The 15,767-nt window shown below is 33.6% G+C and overlaps 1 protein-coding gene across 3 annotated transcripts in view; it reads left to right on the top strand.

Annotated features, from left to right (window-relative positions):
- The first annotated feature begins 1,796 nt into the window (after positions 1-1,796).
- The window catches only part of LOC113226019 (glucose dehydrogenase [FAD, quinone]), a 53,694-nt gene continuing 39,723 nt past the window's right edge, over positions 1,797-15,767 (top strand). For all 3 annotated transcript variants that reach the window (XM_026458526.1, XM_026458525.1, XM_026458524.1), the window contains exons 1-2: positions 1,797-1,862; positions 8,235-8,704. The gene's annotated coding sequence lies outside the window, so the exon portion shown is untranslated. The remainder of the gene's footprint in view (positions 1,863-8,234; positions 8,705-15,767) is intronic.

The raw sequence follows: 15,767 nt of genomic DNA, 5'->3' as shown, positions 1-15,767 counted from the left end.
CTAGTTTGCCACCCTCAGAGGTGAAATAATTTCTTCAAATTTAAATGATACCACTACTGGGTTACCTCTTTCCAACAAGAAAATAATCATCAAAATCGGTTCAAAAATGTTATTGCGTACCTTACATACAAAAAAAACATAAAGTCGAATTGGGAACCTCTCCTTTTTTGAAGTCGGTAAAAATCAAAATTTTCCACGTTATTTTTCACATCTTCCTACCTATTTTTCACTTACTAAATCAATCATTCTTCTTCGAAATTTATTAAATATGAACCCAAATTCCGATTCGGCAAAAAATATATTACATCAACTGAACAATATATACATATAATATTTAAGTGACTTAGTAACTACAGTTGCAATGTTTGTACCGCCAAAATAATCCCTACAATTTTCCGATTGCAGTCGTTAATTTGATTGAAAACGAGTTTCCTCGCATCTTCAGGAAATCGACCGATTTATCGATATTTCATAACACAGGACTCGCATCGATTTGGCAATCGAGTCATAGTCGGCTAGTTTTCATCATCGATGTGTTCTCGTCTATGCATTTAGCCTGTCAGTAGTATTGTGTAATTTACGAAATCAAAGACGAGATGGCTTTGTTCATGACAACATAATATTATGAACATGTAATATAAAATATGTAAATATACTAACTTAATATTGTCTTATAAAACTACGAGGCTATGAATTAAGAGACTGTGGAACATGCATGGAATGAAATGGTTTTTGAGCAATGTGCTCTCTTTATATATTTAATTATTCGTGGAAAATCAACAGCTTTAAAACAAATGAAAAAACATCATCAAATACTTTACAGCCAATTAAAAGTTTTCGCTTATAGTAAAATACTGACTAATAACAACGAGCGCACATACACTTAACTTAGAATAGAAATAAAATATATAGAATATAATATATATGTAATGTAAATCTGAGTTCAGTACTTATGTTATTATAACGTTCTTTAAGTTGTGAGAAACGTAAAGGTGTAAGCGTAACCAAATTTTCAGAATTGTCACACATCACAGTAAATAACTCCTGAAAGTTCAGTGTTGCTCTACCTAGCACTCTTCTTAAAATATCCTTGACAGACCTAACCATTCGCTCTCAAATCCCTAACATATATCCTAATACTTGTGCCACGAAATGATTGCCCACTAAACATACGGGCCCACAGGTTGACGCCTTAATCAGTTCGAATTAGATTGTCAATATTAAGTTTGCTCCTGCTCAACACATGGTTCAAACTCTTGCAAGATAAAGAAAACTGTTTTTTCTACATATATTTAGTCCTTGCCAGGGGAACTGCAACAGGACGGTAGTATCTCATGAAACGCGTAGGTATATTAAACGCAATACTACTCAGTGATTCGGACCAATCGACATAGCCGTTATTTATTACCTTTAAAAATTTCAAATACAATTTCATGATGTTTTCACAATTCAGCAGACAGTTTATGAATTCGGTTTTGAGTTTTATTTTATTCGACCTGATCTAGAAAATAGTTTTATTAAAAAAATCATTCAAGCAACTGCCTGTAGAAGGTATTTCCTTTCTAGAAAACGTTGACGGTTGACGATGGTTTAGTTACAGTAAGGGCTCGAGGAAACCCCGATGTGCAATAGCTTAAGTCATGCAAGGGTCAAGTCATAGGAAAGTAGCGCAACTAACCCAGTTTTTCTGACCCTTATACCTTCGCTTGTGCATAATATGTGTGCCACAACAACCCATATCGGTCGCTTGTTCGTAACACTCGTGTTGTAATCTTGCTGTGCGAGGGCGCAGTTTACCACGCGAAGTCGCGTCGCGCTGTCGCGAGTCTGTAGCCGGTTGGAGCGAATTCGTAATCAAGTTTGTTAGTAATCGAGTTTTGTATATTTTTAAATAATCAGGTTGTCAAAACTATAAAACAACTAAAGATATTTCTTTTTCATATTGAGTTCTTCGATTTTCACTATCGTTACACCATTTTTTCGAATCTAATTCGCGTGTATTTGTTTTTCAAACAAATCTTTGTTTTTCTTTAAAGAAACAAATCTACTTCTTTTTCAGCTCCAAAAAATATTTCTAGACGCTTTTACATGGTTATCTTAAAGAAAATGTAACATAAATCACTTTAAAAAAAATCATTTTCAGTAAAATTTAGAAACATAATCAAACAAAAAATAAATATAGTTCCATATTTAGTGTCGAATTATTAAATATCAGTTGATAACGTCGTCTTTCATCCTTTACGTATCATATCAAAATTAACACTTTTTTTATTTAGAACAGTTTAACTGCTGTTGGCTGTCAATGGTGCCATCTCAGTCTGTAGATCTTCTCTTCAAAAGCTTATTAAACTTAATAAGGCTCAGCTACGCACATTGTTGTGGTAAGCGTTGTTACGCTATCGCCTGGGCTTGCACCAGTTCACCACGCGTAGTCGCAAAGCGCAGCCGCGAACGACATTACACGAACCCGTGCCGAAGCACTCGCGAAATTTTAAATTCGGAGCTAAAACTATCTGACGTTTGTTTTTTTATTAGTGTTTTTAACAATAGTGCATTGTGTTGCTATAGTTTTCTTGTAAGTGTTTTTTTAAATTGTGACGAAAATTTTGTGTACCTCGAAGTTAACAGTTTATGTCATATCTTTAGTTCCCTAATGCTTTTGTTGTCAGAGTGTTTGATAATCTATCATTATTGCTTATTAAAAAGTGACAAAGAAGAAGTTCGGCAGGAATACAAGCGTTATGAATACAGATTAGAAAAATCATTTTAAAAATTATGTACTTACACTGCTGTTTGATCGACAATGTAGAGTCCATTTACTATATATTTTTAGTTACAAAAACAAGTTTTGAGAAGGAAAATAATTTGCTGCATTTAGTTTTCATACAAAAATAAACCTATGACAAGCCCATGTCTCTAGAACTATTTTGCTTGTAGATTCCAGTTACGGGTGTTTAGGTTACCTAACACTGCGTAAGACCTGTGTGACGTAACGACCGGACACCCGTACATGTCCAGCCTTGACTAGAATACCGGTACTAGATATTTACTAATCAATTAGACAGGTCAGTAGGAAAAAGGGAATACGTTTAGTTATTTAATAAAACCTCGTAATTAAACATTTCGATACCTCCAATAAACAATACGCCAACTGTATTTTTTGGTTATTTTCTATTATTTTTCTAAACAGCCATATTTATTTACTAATATTATGCTCCTTGAATTTTGTGACGTTAAAATAAAGAAACAAAAAATAAAATTAGAAAAATAAAAACAAAAAGATCAATTTTGTGAAAAAAAGAAACAAAAAACAAAATAAAAACAGAATAGATCGAAAAATTAAGTTGGCGTAGTGTTCATTGAAAGTATCGATGTGCTGCCCGCAAATATGTCGAACGAGTAAAGTATTTAACGCGATTAACTCATGATGCGTCCTAGAGACACACGGTGTCCCAAAAGATTTTGATACTTTTTAGCGTCTTGGGCCACAAGGCGTCTTTAAAGCGCAGCAGCTGTGATTATCCACAATTTTTTTTTTAAATTATAAAAAGTTTTATCTAAAACGTGAATTAACATTGTTAAAAACTATTAAACAATATGAAAAAAATAAGACACAAAAACAACTGGGAATACATTTGTTAAGAGGGATGGCGAAGTTTGATCACCAAATGGAATTGCACAACTATTTTCGAATTAATTGAATTTAAGGTTAAGAAAAACGCAATAAAACCCAAAGGTTTTCACAACATAAAATCAAAAATCAAAATAATCATTATTATATCATAGATAAGCACTTGAAATCGTCAAATTGGTTAAACTCTTCCGCTCATTCGTTAGGCAAATTTCCCTGAGAAGTATGAGTAAGAAACTCTACGGGTTGCCGTTTGTCAACATAGATATAACTATTGTATTAAATACTCTGTACAAGTTCAAAAGCCGACACTTAACATTTAAATTGAATTCTATGTCGCTTACGATTAGTGCAGTCCAGATTTACCGTGTATGGATGAAAAAGTATACAATTTTGACATTAAGTGACAATTTTTATTGTAGACTCAGTACAAATAACATAATCTGATGACTTAATAGTCAAGTTACATGTTGAATAAGTAGACTAACAAGTACACCATAAATCATAATCTACTTATTTTATTGTCATGGCACAGTGTAGCTAGTAGCACATCCTGCAAGGTTTTATAACCAATTAATATGCTGTGGTTTATTACATATTGGTAGAAATATATATTTTTTTATAATACCAACTGACGGGACGCACAAGTCGTGTCTGGTGTTAAGCGACACGCCTGTCTTCTGTCTGAGCTTTAAATCGCAAAGATCTGACGGGCACTGCACCCGTCTCACTGGGACGTAAGTTGATAAGTCCCATGTGCCTGTAATACCACCCTTACCCTTCAAATCCGGAACGCAGTAATGCTCACATTACCGCTTGGCGGCAGAAATAGGTAAGGTGGCACTACTACCCTGGATTCTTTCACAAGGAGCTCCACTGCTACTAAATTTTAAATATAATTAAAACTGTTGTAAACACCATATCCAATTGTAAATTTGCCTACGTATTGTATGTTTTCTTAAAGTGTAATGTTACGGTAATCAAACTTTGACCACTGAAATTGTTATTAATTCTAAAGGCTATTATTAAGTATAGTTTAAAAGTTCTTGTTAACAATTTTTTCCTGATGTTTCAAACCGCGAACTCGAGACTTTTCGCCCAGAATGCTTAACTACAATTGTTTGTAAAATTGACTGTTTTTACAATCTATAAAGCTATAACAGCCAGTTGTTAAAAAATATAAATTATAATTAATATGCCGAATGTGCCTACAAATATTGCGTTGTCATAAATATAGTTTTTACTTTGTGATAAGAAAATGTCGTAAAATTTAAACGCATTTAATATTCAGTAAATGTGAATTCGTCGAGAAGTATAAAGCATTAGTAAATTCAAATAAGAATAGAAATATTTCGCTTTTAAGCAATCTTTCGGATATTTTTAATCCTATGTAATTGCTGCACAGTTGAGTTTTTTCGCAATATCAATACGATATTTCTGCCAGCAAACAATAATGTGAGTGATAATTACTGCGTTCCGGTTTTGAAGGATGGTACTGGTGAAATTACAAGCACATGGGACTTGTCAAATTATGTCTTAGGGGGACGGACTCAGTGGCAGGTCCATCAAATGTTTGCGATTTGAAGCTCTGAGTGGCATTGCAACTATTAGAGACAGTAACGTAGTTTACCACCAGAAACACGACTTCCTCGCCAGGTCAATTTATACTATAAAATAAAAAAAAGAAAGTCGTTAATAAATAACTTTAAAAACGCTTGTCAATCTACCATGGTAACAAACACTATTGTTACAAGCAGTTGTTAAACTAATGTCTTTAAAGAATTTATTAAACAAGTTACACAATTCGCAAAAGTGCGAAGACAAAAAACAATAACGCTGCACAAATTTAAATCTCAGTAACGCATTTTTGAAGTTCCGTGAAAAAAATGATTTAAGTTTTAACAATTTTCTTTTTGCTATTACGGCGATTTAGCGAACTTTTGCTCAATCAATTACGTAATTGCGTAGTTTACGAATTTACATCTGAATTTTATATTATTTATTCTTAAGAACTTACTAGTAGACTCACAATGGATTAGCACAGTAACCAACTTGCTTACTGCGTTTACGACAAGGTAGAGTAGAAAGACGAACAGATTACTGTTTTCTTTCTAAGAGATAGTCGCTAATAACAATCCAATATAGCTATTTATGTTTGTAGCATATTCAAAGTTCATAATTATGAAATAATACATAGTAAAAGTGCTGTAGTTTTCGACGATTTTGGGAAATATTTCTTGTGAACGAAACTATATAAATGATCATCTACTTTAATCAAAGTGATAAATAAAATAGTGTACTTTTGGTTAAACAAAATTTCAATTTAATACTTACAATAAATACCATTTAATAATGTCAAAACATTAATTAACAACGTTTTAAATTAAATTCCAAAACCTCTTCAATTTAATATACCGTAATTGTTAAGAAAATATACTGGTAATAAACTACTAAAACATAAAAGAATATAAAGAAATAAGTTGATTATTAAACGATTAATTAATTATAATTCTTTGACTTCATAACAATTACAGGGCCAGTCAGAGTGCACGGTCGGGCACTGCGACTGCACCCGTCACCCTAAAACATAAAGTTGACAAGTCCCATGTGCCCTTTAAAAGCAGAACGCCGTAATGCTCACATTATTGTTTGGCGACAGAAATATATAATATGGTAACTGTACTACCCTGGACAAATTCTTTCACAAGGAGCTCTACTGATACGAGATATGTATATAGAATTTATAAGAAAACAACATCCGTACACCTTGTACACGTTCCTTCTCCAACTGTTCTTAGAGTCATACTCACGTTATATACCTCTTCATAAGCTTCGCATATTAATCAATGCTAATTACTTTTCCGTGAATTAACGATGTACAGGAAGTCAAAGTTTTGGCCGAGCCGATATCGAAGTAACACAAAGCCTGTGCAACGAACGGGACACCCATTTGCAGTGATGATTTTTTTCGTTAAATTAAAATTTAAAAAACGCTTTTTTATTTCAAACTTCTTGCATGTTGCTGCTGCAAATCTGGTTTCGGTGTGTATGGAATGCCAGTTGTGGAAACTGTCAAAAGCTAAAACACGGAAGCCGAAGTTAGCCGACAGTATGAAGGTAGCAATTAAAATTACCGCTACGCCAATGTCTAATAGGGTGCAATCATTAACATTAATTAGTTAATATTAGATAACGTTGATATCAACTAGTTCGTGTGAATTCACAACTTGTTTTAATTGTGAACTCGAGCTCTGGAATTTAAGTTGTCATTTTTTTTAGTTAGTGGTCGCGTGTGATTATTTTGTCTCAAATTTTATTGAGTAAGTTTAAGTTTACTTCAGTGGTCGTTTCCCGTCGTCGTTTCAGTGGTCGTTACACATCGATGTAGCGTCGTATATATTCTATGCTATTTGTATTCCAGTATTGTTTTGCATTCTAGACTCTCGTAGTACCCTAAATTTAACGACCCTGTGTAAAGATTACGGAATTTTAAAAATCAGATATTTAAAAAAAATACAACTCTACTTTTCAAAAATTCCATTTCTCGTAATCATTCACACCCGATTTTACGAACACCTACCCACAAGTCTAAAAAGTGTTACAAATGACGAAGTGTTTTGTTCCCGGCTGAAAGACCTTTTATTGGATAATGAATTCTATAGTGTAGAGGAATTTTGTTTTGAAGAAATTGTAATTATATTTTAAATTTTGGGCGTTTGTAATTTGAAAATATTTAAATTTTTGTCTTCATTTCTCTTTTAAGTATTTTATTTTATATTAACAATAAAATTATTATTTACATTAATGACGATCATGTTATCCCTTGAAATTATATTTCGAATTGTGATATTATGAAATTGATAATATGAAATAAATTATTCAATTCTTCTATTCTATTCTAAAACAAAATTTCAAACACATCTTTTTGACCAATTTCAAAACAAGGAGGAGGTTCTCAATTCGATTATACTCCGACATTTGTAATTTCCGTGAATCTTTTTTTTATTGGAAAGGGGGTACCTCAGTAGTGGTCATATATCCCAAATATGAAGAAAGTATCCTACCTTTAAGGGTCGAAAATTAGGGGATGAATTCGGTTTATTGGATATCACATGCAATCAAACTTAGCAAAAACACACATCAAAAGCGTCCAGGCATCAAGATTTTTTTTTATTTGACTACCCTATTAAAATTAAGTAAACATATATAAATTTATTAAATTATTTATTTATTTATGAAATTGACAAAAAAATAGTCTTAAAAAAATTATGAAACCTGATTTTCAGCAATTAGGAAAAACGTGCTTGGTCCCTAGGACACTATAGATGTAGATGTAATTGTACAAACTTTTGAGGCAGGTTTTTTATTTACATGTCTTTTTCTTATGTCATAAATATTTTATTTCTTAAATCAAATTCAAAACAATTAATGGTCTTCAAGTACACCAATCCTATTTGCGCATGCAGTCGTCACGTCATCAACTGATATTCAAAATTCAATTTAATCATACAAATTTCCCTCTCAACCATGTGTTATCTCGAAATTTCATATAATTAACATTTACACTAAAATTACACTAATCTCAATCTTTATTTCTCCACAGAAACAATCGTTAGTGCAAAGTGCATCGATAGTGAGACACCGTGGGAGAGTGCATTCGGAACAATGATATATAACCTCTTGTAATTGCATAACTTTCTTCTCGTTTTTCACTAAATAACTTAACTAAAGGAAAAACATTCATTAAGTGCTGAATTTAGTGTTGTTCACCTTTGGTGCACGTGTTTCAGTCAAATTTGGGTGCAATAAATTCAGTGTGCGTTCAACTGAACTTGACTAAAAAAATACAGTGGCTTAAATTAGAATCAGTGTAAACTTTCCAAAGAGACAATCAAAAAATTGTTTAAACATTCTTCATCAAATTCTAATGACAAACTGTGTACCATTAGTGACTCAGCGTGTTAAGTGACACGATAATTGTGGTATTCGAAGGGTAATTTCGTTATCAGAAGGCTGAGCCTTCCCGGGAGTATTTAGTTTGAGTACTGCGTGAGGACATCGGCAGCAATGAAAGTAAGTATTAGTTTATATATTTAACACAAGATCAACAAGTTTTTTTTATGATATCAAGCGACGGGACGAACAAGAGCCGTGAGAATGGTGATAAGCGACACGCCTGTCCATAACAGTTGCCATTGCTAATCAGAGTTTTAAATCGCAAAGATTTGAGGGACATTGTCAATGAGCCCGTCATCCTAAGACATAAATTGACAGGTCCCATGTGCCTGTAATTTCATCAGCACCCTTACCCTTCAAAACCGTAACACATAAATGTGCGCATTTCTTCCCTGGACGAACTGTTTCACAAGGAACTCTACTGCTACTAAATTTTCTTTAATCAAGTTTCGGTTTTGAAGGGTCAGGGAGCTGGTGAAATTACACGCACAATGGACTTGTTAACTAGCCCCTGTGATCTTTGCAATTTAAAGCTCTGGTGGCAATACAACTGTTATCTGCCGTGTCGCTTACCACCAGGCGCACGACTTGTTCGTCCAGTCAGTAAGTACAGTAAAAAAAAAAATATATAAACCTCTTAGACAACCCGATGGCAGTCGTCATCTTCACACGTTAAATTAAAAAATAAATGCACATCATAACCATTATAACCACTTGCAAATAATCAAATTGATAAGTGCACACTGTTGACCTTAAAAAATTACAACATTATCAACACAATCACATTAAACAGTTAATAACCTTCCATATGTGCCAAGGCCGGTCATTGTGATGCGTATTGCAGAATTAGAGATCTAATCACAATTGATACTCAGAGAATCCAAAGTAGCCTTTCTCAACTTATTCTTTTTTCTTTTTCTTTTTTTATCGACACGCCTGTTGGTAACAGTTGCAGTACCACTGAGAGTTTTAAATCCCTAATCAATTCACCAGCAAAACTGGAACGCAATAATGCTTACATTACTGCTTCGTGGCAGAAATAGGTAAGGCGGCAGTACTTCCGTCGACAAACTCATTCACAAGGAGTTGTACTGGCGAACTTTGGCGTCAAATTGGAACTTTTCTTTTATTTTATATTCATGAAATCGCAAGCAAAGGCTAGTTATGATATTACATAGAAACTATACCAATGTAAAGATATTCATTTTGAGATTTAATCTTTTACAAATAATTCTTCGAACTTAATTAAAACGTGAACGAGAAATCAACTAAAGATACAGTTAGACAAAAACATAAATCATAATACAATTAACTAATCAAACATACAATCTTTTTGTAACAAACTACATAAGAGCACAATTCATTTGTCTTTTTAAGTACCGAAGTGATTACACAATCAGAAAAACTGTATTTTCTGCACCATCAATCTCGTTCTTTCCGTTCCACTTAAAATAAATGCTAATTTTTATTACCTTCAACATAAGGCTGGAAGTACGTTGGTAGCTCTTTTACTACGGTCAATTGATTAATTATTACTTCACAATATCATGACGATTATTAACAGATTAAAAATGAACTGGTGAAAGAAAGCGTTCTAATTGGATCGCCTTATTAGAACCGATAATTTGAAATCATTATTGATATCTTTTAGTATGACGTGTTTCAGGGATGCCAATGCTTTTTTTAAACTCAAAAACACATATTAATGTTTCGCGAAAAACGCTTTCGTTTTTCGACAAACGCATGGATTAAAAACTAAATAATATTTCATATGACGTTTTACATTACTATTATCGAATCGATCGAATTAAAAATCGAATTAACTTGAATGACTTTCGAAATTGGTCGCAAAATTGTTGTATAAATAACTAAACGTAATGCGTAATAAAGCTAAATTCTATAACATTACGTTATGTTGTACTGTCATTTAGCAAGTAATTGGTGATTATTTCATAGCTATGCTTCGACTCATTACAAAATTATATAAAAATAGCTTTAGTGCTTTTTAGTTAAATGAGACTAAAATGAAATTGCTATTGCAAGATATGAATATATCTTGACTCTAATTATATCACACTTTTCCTCAACAATTTCCATAGATACGTAGGGTAATTAATGAAATGGCGGAAATATTTCAAAATATAAGAGAGAAGCTAAAATTAAGATTAAATTTGGAAAAATATTGATTTTTTTTCTTACTTACTTCACTGGTTCTGCGACCCGAAGTGGATTTTTATTATGATACCAAGTGAACGGACGAACAAGTAGTGCGTCTGGAGATAAGCGACACGCGTGTCCATAACAGTTTCAGTGCCACTCAGAGCTTTAGCAATCTGACGGGCACTGCCACTGGGCCCGTCACTCTGAGGAGTATGTTGTTGAGGAGGAACAAGTCCCATGTGCCTGCAATTTCACTAGCACTCTTACTTTTCAAAACCTGACAAGGAGCTCTACTGCCACTAAAAGATACAGAGATAGATCATTTTATAAATTCTCAACATTCATTCAAAATAAAATCAGAAGTTTGCGTTACAATCGCAAACGGACACCCATTCAATATTAATTATTTACAAAATAATCGTTACAGTGATTGACGACGCAATCATCTTGCAAACTCTATCGAGTCGCAAGCATGGCGGTTAATTATATAAATTCACCTATGTAAAAACAAACAAAACTCATCTTTACACTTATTTCTACAACTATGGACGATTGAATCATCGCATATTTGTTGCTAACTTTACCTAGCCGCAGTGCTGCGGTTATGCAAAGAACGATACGAACTGTTGCATCAACCTATGTAAGGTCTATTTGGTCTGACGACGTAAAAACCGTAACTGGAAACGATACGGTAATATACTTTATTTATACAAATATACAAACCTATTGTTGAATAACGAAATTAAAGAAAAGCGGGTAAAAAGACCGAGGATAAACTTGTCACGCGAGTCTCGCGTAATTAATACAAGACTCAGTCCACATGAATTTGATTGTAGAAATAAAGAAAGAGTACAGGAAAGGAAAAGAACAGGTAAAGTAAGGCGTAAAGGCTGTAACAATAAAAACATTCACAATCGTATAAAAACACTCCCTACTTAAATTAAATACAGGCTATAGTAAAAAGGAACTTACCCCAAAAGAGCCTGTAATTTCTAGAAAAACTATACTTTATAAGCAGTTCGGTTACATGATTTTCAATGGTACTAGAAATATAATACTTTACAAACAGGTTACATAATTTAACTGGTCAGAATTTATGAGAAATCAAGCACGTGAGCTCGCTTCGTAAATTTAGAAAAGAGTGGCGATGGAAAGAAGAAAAGTAAGTGATGAAGAAGAAAAGGAAATTAAGAATGATTCAAAATGTCAAGTAGGTAGCCAGGAACTAGAGAAAAGGGTGATAAAAAGGTAGGATGACGATGAAAGAGGTCGCATTGTCACAAACTATCATTATAGGTCAGGTAAATGATAGAAGCAAAACAAATGTACGTACTTGCTGGAGAGTAGCAGCAGAGATCTTGTGAAAGAGTTCGTCCAGGGAAGTACTACCACCTGACTTATTTCTACCGTCAAGTAGTAATGTGAGCATTAATGTTTCGGTTTTGAGGGTTGAGGTGCTGGCGAAATTTCAGGTATATAAGATGGGCAAGGCGATGAACGCAGTGGCAGTGCCCCTTAGATCTTTGCGATTTAAAGCTCTCAGCGGCACTGCGACAACATGACTATTAACTGGTTTAAACCAAGGAACTGCCCAAAATGACTAGACTTGAATGGTTTCCGAAAAGTCCGGGGCATAATCTGGTCCGGCCTACAATCGAACCAGGAACCTTCGTATCTATTGACCTGTGTATTAACCATTGATCTACCGAAGAGAGATAAAATAGAAGATGAATATAATATGGTTATATGAACGAGATCCAGTTGAAGCGCATAAAATAGCAAAAAAAAACCCATAAAATTCGAAGGAAATGAAAGAAGTGGAGATTTAAGAAATTCTTTTCAAATTAAAGAAGAAGAACGAGGGTGTAATCTGTCATACAACGGTGTTCGAAAGGAACCGGTTTTAGAGCGTTTACGCACCACGTCCGATTAGTATCAGGGGGTCTACTCTCGATCTCCGTCCGACATCTGTCCGAAGCAATTACTGTCAAATAAGTAATATTCGACAAAATTAAAAGACAAGTATCCAGTATAAAGCTTCATTCGCATCACGCGTCTTTTCATTTGGTCAAGTATTGCTTATTTGGCAGTAATTGTTTCGGACGGATGTCGGACGGAAATCGAGAGTAGACTCCCTATTCCGAATCTGAGAAATGACGGTCCGAAATGTCACAGGAATTTCTCGGATTCGAATGGGACTAAGTGCACTAGCGACTTTCGATGTGGGTACGAGTTTTCTAGATTTGTATCGTATTGGTAAATTTCAAGAAGCTGTCATTTGGAAGGTCATTTATCGCATGTATTGATTTCATTTCATTTCATTTATTCTTTGCCACCATTTTTCATTCGTTACAAAATATCTTACTTAATATACATGTGCTCATATGGACCCCGTAAAGGGAACGGCAAAGTTTAACAATTTGAGAGATAAACTTTTATTGCTTACATTACAATAATAAACAACATGCAACTATAATTTATGCATTTTACATAATTATATTTTTATTTATTTATTTACATGTGTATAAGTTTATATATTTATAAAGAAATAATTAAATTATAATTTTAAAATTTAACTCCCGTCATAAAATTAAAATATATGATTTTAAGTAGGTAAACGATGAAAGTAGATAACCTATTTCTTTTAAGAGGCAAAGGAACAGACGAGCCGTTTGATGGCAGGTGGTCACGCGCAAACACATTTGCAACACCAGAAGAACTGCCTATATACGTACAGTCGACTTTCAAGAGCCCTGTTTACACGATATTTGAAAAAATCCATGTCATAACACAAAGAAAATAATTCAGAAGGGGCCCTGTTTCACATCTTGCATGTTCCAGAAAGGAACGAACGTGATACCTGCATGGTAACAGGATGCAGAGCATCAACGATGGGCTCCATTCTTTTAAATTGAAGTTTTTCTTCATTTACGATAAAAAAGCACAATCATGCTCCATGACAAATCACATAGCAGGACTTGTAGTTACTAATAAACAAAACTCTAAGCCTGTTAAAACGACTTCTTTAACCTAAAAACAAAACAAAAGCGATAGTAAAACATGCATGTAGAACGGAACGCAACGGTGTCACTCGACCACCGACCAACAACCGGAGACCGGCGTATCTCATAATTAAAAAAAGCTGTTCACTTTTGTTTTTGAACGATACCGGTTTGCGTGAGAACTTGGCAAATGCTGAATTAAAATTTCGTGATACAATTTAAAATGTTCTATAGGTATTTGTCTAGCTAAAATTGACAAAAAAGTTTCGAAATTGTTTGAGTTCAAATACTTAAATGTGGTTTTTAAGACTTGGGAGTTCCCTTGTAAAGCAATTATTTCGAATTCAAACTCTCAGAAAAGAGCTTTGGAAATGACTGCAGCCCTCTTTATCACACTTGGTTCCGAGTCAACTTAATAAAGATCAGCTTTTAATACCGAAAAAAGTAAATTAGGCTCCTAATTTATCTAAAGGATGCTAAGATGCCATTCCTTAGGGATCTAAGATACTACATACAGACTTACAGACTTACTTCAAACATAAACACTCTTTTCATGACAGATTTCAACAATACCTGAAACAAGCAGAAAATATTCGTTTAACAAAGTGAAATCATTACCGAGCGTAATTAATTTCCATTCAAAAGTATTGTTATACTTTATATATTCACCGCAGGGCCGGCAATGATTTTTTATTTTCAATATAACTTGAATATTATGATGTGTTATCAAACTTATATGAAATTGAGATAAGGTGCTCTATTTGTTGTTAAGTTTAGTTCCTGTGGTGACAGTAATAACTCCACCACAGGAGCTAAACTTATTTGATGTTACGTATTTTTCCTTGGCCAATACTTGAGAACTCAAAACCTAGTGGTAAAAGAATTTTAATTACACATTAAATCTACTTCCGTAATTTACACTGTAATTATCATAATTTTGCTGTGTAGAATGTAGATGCGTTTGCAGGTCACGCATTTGCGTATCATTATATAAGAAGTTTAGGAAAAAAAAATTAATTAAGTAACTAGTATTGTTTAAAATATCGTGGTGGCGTTTAATGATAGGAAATTTATAAATTCACCTAGATCAATCCATATACATACCTCGAGCTTTAGAAAAAGATCGGCTATAATCGGCTACCTTCGGGTTTGTAGAGCACAGCAAAATGACAAACAATATATGTAGGTATAAGTGACACAGATGACGCACTATAAACTCAGCCGATAGTCGTTTTTTAAAGCTTGGTCTGGTACTATATGTTCATCTCCTAAGCGAGGAGTTACACCTCAGTACGTCACCCACGGTCAAAGTGAATTGGATACTTCACCTTTCCTCGAAGGGTCGTATGACCCTTTTTCGATATGTAGGTTTCATTGAAAATGGAAAAGTTCGGTAGTGCAAGATCTGCGGTAAAAATTCTTTACAGGATCTCTACATGACACAAGTGTTCTGTGAATTGAACATACAGATCAAAGTTTCAAAGGAACTTTAGGTATTATTTGTACACGTAATGTTATTAATACAGGTCGTGAAGAGCGTTTTAAATAGGTAAAAATAACACTAGATCTTAGTATTAAATAGTACGTACAATAGTAGTCCCGCTATATAATGCATATTTAACTTAATATAGAGGTGTAAATAGAGTTATTCCATTAATAAGTTGCCAATTTTGTTACGCAAATAAGTCGGTGTTTTATTTTTTTTATTTAATCACGGAAAACCCAAATCACATTTAGTAAAAAGGAAAACAAACAAAGGTATTGCCTATTTCTATAAGAAATGTCTTCCTGCAAACCTAAATACAGGACACAATACTTAAAATAAAGGATTTACGTGCACAACGAAACAAAACTTACTTTTAGAGATTTCTGTCGGAAACTTTAAAAGTTAAATTATTTACAAACTTAGAATTCATGATTTGTCACTTAAGGACTGTTACTTAATAAAAAACTAGTTAAACTTGTCATCAATTGAAAAGGTCAGCATAACGACTCTAAAATCGTAAAGAACAAAAGTG

Source organism: Hyposmocoma kahamanoa, unplaced genomic scaffold (genome assembly GCF_003589595.1).
Source record: "Hyposmocoma kahamanoa isolate Upper Pololo Valley unplaced genomic scaffold, ASM358959v1 180, whole genome shotgun sequence".
In the NCBI taxonomy this organism is placed as follows: Eukaryota; Metazoa; Arthropoda; class Insecta; order Lepidoptera; family Cosmopterigidae; genus Hyposmocoma; species Hyposmocoma kahamanoa.
Note: the sequence above shows the minus strand (reverse complement) of the source record. Positions and strands in the feature narration are given on the sequence as shown.